A 5,147-nucleotide genomic window follows, 5' to 3' on the forward strand; every position below is an offset into this window, starting at 1 on the left:
GCTGTAGCCAACTTTGGAAGGGCTCAAGCACTCCCAGCAGGAAAATTCCAGCGTCGTTTTGTCCCGTCCCAAGGGCTGTGTCTGCGTTTGTCATCAGCTGGCAGAAAAATGGCTTTCGTCCTGGTCTCGAGCTACAGCGAATGCCCTGTCACACACGGTGGAGGCCTCACAGCCAGGTGACACTGGGATTGTTTGTGTTATTTTGTTTTTATTTTTAATTTACTTCGGTTCAGGATGCCGCTGCCTGGCCCAGAGACCACATTACCATTCATAGAGCAGGACACCTCAGGATCCTGGGCCCACTCCCCCCAGCCCCAGCTCACAGAATCCAAGGCCTCTGCCGGATTCCAGCCACTGACCGGCCACGGAGCCGAGCAGAGTGGTAAACCAGGGCAGGCGGGGGATTTCCAGGCCTCACTGGGAGGGGGAGGGGGACAATTTATTTGGATGAGGGCAGAGAGCACCGGCCAGGTGTCCCAAAATAACTCACGTGGCCAGGGCTGGGAGCCAGTCCTTCCGTGGAAAATTTAAATTAATTCTTCTTGGCTGCAGGTCCAGACCTCCTGACGGGCCACCCGGAATCACCTGATTTCTGTGGCTCTGATGGTTCCAGAAGCCCAAGGACGCCAGCCCCGGTCTCTGGGCTCCCTTACGGAGCCAGAAGTCATGTCCAGATGGCCCACTCCCAACATTGTACAGAAGGGGAGACTGAGGCCAGAGAAGGCAAACTAAAACCCTACAGAAGTGAGGTTTGCCCAGTCCTTGCAGGTGCCAGGCACCTCGCTAAGCGCAAGTCAACACTGAAGAGAGCAACCGGGTCAGTGGGGGTTGAGTGATGAATCAGTGAGCAGAATGAGGGAGCAGCAGAAGTTCAAAGACAAGGAATCTCAGCTTGAGTCAGAGATGGGCCTTGAGGGGGCAGGTGCAGGTGCGCCCACGAAAGACGAGAGAATGAGAAAGACCCACCCAGTAGAAGGGCAGGCAAAGGCTGAGGTGGGGACCCATGCCCCCCATGCCACGTGGCAGACCACAGAGCGCTCAAGGCACAGATCTCGTTTCACAGCAAAAGGCCACCCGCAGGTCACATGGTGGGACAGGGGCAGAGCCGGGCTTGAGCCTCGTCCCTGATCCTGAGCAGCGTGCCTTTTCCAAGACCTGAGACTGCCCACCAGGGGGCTGGAGGAGCCAAGAACAGGCCCCAGGGACCCCACCACCACCCTCCAACACCCTGCACTTGGACCTCGGATGGAAAGGGTCTGGCTTTGGGAATTTTCTTTTTCCCCAGACTCCTCAGGGAGGAGAGAGCCTGGGGCCTCAGAATCAGACAGATGGAGCCGCTCCCAGCTCCACTCATGGTTTGCTGATGGTCATGGCCAACACCGCTGAGTTCCCGCCTGCCAGGTGCAGCATCTCAATCCCCCAACACTCAGAAGGAAGCACTGGTATCATCCCTACTTTACAGTGGGGTTCTGGGGCACAGAAGATAAGCACCTTGCTCAAGGTTGCACAGTATTAAGGGGCCAGTCCAGGAGGTCAGCCCCAGGTTCCCTGACCCCAACATCGTCACCAACTGCTTCCATCTTCAGGCAAGCCACCAACCCCGTCCCCCAGGCCCCGGCCTCCAGATCCTTACAGCCACAGTGACTCCTGGGGCGGGGGGTGGGGGGTTGTCAGGAGAGAAGTCAATGAAATGCTGCTTATCGGGGACCTTTCTCAGCCAGAGAGCCTACGTGCCCTGAAGCCCCCATCCCCAGGACCTTCCCCAGGGTCCCTGGAACCAAAGACCAGGCCTGGCCCCTCTGGCCCAGGAGGGATTCATGTGAACTGGGGCGGCTCCAGGGGCCCTGGCGAGGGCAGGGACTGGGCAGCCAGTGGAACACAGGCCCACTTCATCCCCTGCTCAGCCAGCTGGACCCGGACCCCCTGGGGCCTCGGGGTTTGCATACATCTGATTAGCATAAATTAGCAGCTGCCAGCAGGAGGGAGGAATGCTGCATTCCAGGGGGGCCCAATCTTGGTTTTGGAAACCTTATGGAGTTCTGCTGAGGGCTCCCTTGTTCAGAGGCCACTGGATGGCCGACTGGTGTTTGTGTACCTAGCAGAGGCCCACCCCAGCCCCTGGTGAGCCCATGGCCCACGGCCCACAGGCTCCAAGGATAACACAGAGGGCAAGAGCGTGATGCCCAGGAGGGGGCACGATGCCTCAGGGAACATGGTGTCTACAGACTCCAGACCCTCACCCAGGGCTCCCAACACACTGAGAGAGACCTCTGCCCCAGGTAGTGGGGTCTGCAGGGGGAGCCTCCCAATGGCTTCTTCCAGTTGGCCCAGCCAGGGAGCAGGCCAGGGCTACACCCACAGAGCCCTTTCAGCTGGGCGCCCTGCCCTGGCTCCTTGATGATGAAGCTGGTCCGCCCTGATCTTCCAAGAAAAAGGAGGCGGATCTTCCATCCCAAAAGGCCCACTGTGTGCCAAGCCCAATGCTGGATGCCTTCTGTGTCGTGCAAGGTGACAGAAGGGCACGGATAGCTTTTGTCTGCCCAACAGCCCTTCCCTCTACCTCTGATAACTCGGTGAACTTTAGAATTGTTCTTTTGGTGAACTGATAGCATAAGCCCTGGAACCAGACGAGGTTCAAAGCCCTGCCGCACCGCTCACCAGCTGTGTGCCTCTCTGCCTCAGTGTCCGTCCCCGTAAAATGGGGTCATTGTAGTGAGCGTTCAGTGAAGTCCAAGGTCAAGGCCCCCGCAGGTTCAGTGTCTGGTGAGGACCTGCTTCCTGGTTCATAGACGGCTGTCTTCTTGAAGGTCCCCACATGCCAGAAGACAAGGGAGTTCTTGGGGTCCCCTTTATAAGGGCACTGATCTCATTCTTGAGGGCTCTGCACTCCCGACCTAATCATCTTCAGAAGGCCCCACCTCCTAACACCATCACCTTGGGGGTTAGGTTTCAACATATAAATGAGGGGGTTGGGGGGAGCAGGGAGTGCCCTGGGGGGCAGAGCTGCTAGGTGATGGAGCCAAAAGCCACAGCCTAGTCCCGGGGTCCAAGGAGGGAAGGAGGGAGGGAAGGAACTTTGCCTCCTCGTCTCCCCTGTCCCTGCTGGGACAATACGTTGGCCCTCTGGTGGATGGCTGTGGAAGAAGAGAGAGCGCCTGGGTTTGAGTTCCAGCTCTGCCATTTTCTGAACAGCCCACTTCTCTGAACCCGGTTTCCTCACATGAAACCGGGGATAAAATCCTTACTCCACTACGTTGGCATGAAATAGACTGTCACATTGAGAGCACCCCGTGCCCATTTAGCATCCTGCAAATGTCCACTTTTCCATCCCCCCCCCACCCCAGAGCACCAATCGCCTCAACCCTCCAGGAAACCAAACCAAACCATGCCTCAGACATGAAGGAACTTTCATGTTCTCAAGGGATCCCCAGGGCAGGGATGGTACCCCCATTTTAGAGACGGGGAAACTGAGGCCCAGAATGGTTCAGCAACATACCAAGGTCACACAGCTTGTTAGTGGAACCTCTCAAACTTTGACCCAGTTGCCCCAAGTCCCTGCCTCAGGGTTCTTTACAGTCAGGGCTGAAAGTCCACATGGGAGAGATGAGGGTCAGGCAGGTGGTGTGGGTCTAATGGAAGGGGAGCCCTGACGGTTCTGCCCAGCTTCCAGAGGCTTCCAAGCTCTGCCCTCCCCACTCCCTCCAAGCCTAGACTCTGGGTCCTGGGTCGAGGGCTCCCCATGCTGGCCATGAAGGGAAGGTGTCCCCAGCTCCTGGAAAGCCCAGGGAAGACAACCGGTGGGCAGGCTAGGAGCTTGACCTCAGAAGCTGCATGACTTCTGTGAGGTACTCCACCTCTCTGAGCCCTGGTTTCTGCTCTGCCAAGTGGGAATAATAAGGTGTAATAAATGAAATAATTCTGCAAAGTGCCTGGCACCATGCCCAGATCAGGAGTTCTCAAACCTGAGTATGCCTCAGAATTGCCCAAAATGTCGGTTAAAACCCAGATAGCTGGGAGTTTCCCTTTCAGTAGATCCTTGACGGGGACTGAGAATTTGCACTTCTCACAAGTTTTCAGAAGTTGCTCAAGCTGCAGGTCTGGGGGAAATAGTGTTCATTTAAAAAATAGAAGACTGAAGTGCCCGGGTGGCTCAGTCGGTTAAGCGTCGCACCCTTGGTTTCAGCTCAGGTCCTGATCTCAGGGTCGTGAGATCGAGCCCCGTGTCCAGCTCTGTGCTCAGCAGGGAGTCTGCTTGAATTTCTCTCTCCCTCTGCCCCTCCCGCTGGCTCAAGTGCTCTCTCTCTCTCTTTCTGAAATAAATAAATAAGACTTAAAAAAAAATAAAAAGACCGATAAGCACATAAAAAGATGCTCAGCAGCATTAATCATTAGAGAACTGCAAATCAAAACTACAAAATACCACTTCATACCCAGGAAGATGGTTACTATAGAAAACAAAACAGGAAATAAGAAGCTTTGATGAGGATAAGAAGAACGCTTGGCACAGCCGATGGGAATGTAACATGGGGCGGCCACTGCAGAAAAGGACTGGCAATTCCTAAAAAGAAATCAAGCCTAGAATTACCATGTAATCCAGCCATTTCACCTCGGGGCGTACACCCAAAAGAACTGAAGGCGGGTCTCAAACAGATGTCCGCACACCCATGTTCAGAGCAGCATCATTCACGACGGCGAAGGGGAAAAGTAGCCCGAGGGTCCATCCATGGATGAAGGGATAGACTACGTGTGGTTCACACGTACCATGGAATATCATGCAGCCGTAAAAAGGAAGGGAATTCGGACACCTGCTAGAACGTGGATAAACCTTGGGGACATTATGCAAAATGAAGTAAGTCAGGGACAAATGGACAAGTATGATAGGATTCTGCTTGATATGAGGCACCTGGAGTAGGCAAAGTCATAGAGGCAGAAAGTAGAATCAGAGTTGCTGGGGGTTGGGGGAGAGGGAAACGGGGAGTTAGTGTTGGATGGGTGTGAGTTTGAGTTTGGGAAGATGAAAAAGTTCTGGAGACGGATGGTGGAGACGATCGCACAACAGGACAAGTGCTTAATGCCACTGAACTGCACATTTACAAACGCTTAAAATGGTAAATTGGGTTATGTTTATTTGACCATAAATAATAAAT

The sequence above is a fragment of the Neomonachus schauinslandi genome, chromosome 4 (genome assembly GCF_002201575.2).
Source record: "Neomonachus schauinslandi chromosome 4, ASM220157v2, whole genome shotgun sequence".
Taxonomy (NCBI): Eukaryota; Metazoa; Chordata; class Mammalia; order Carnivora; family Phocidae; genus Neomonachus; species Neomonachus schauinslandi.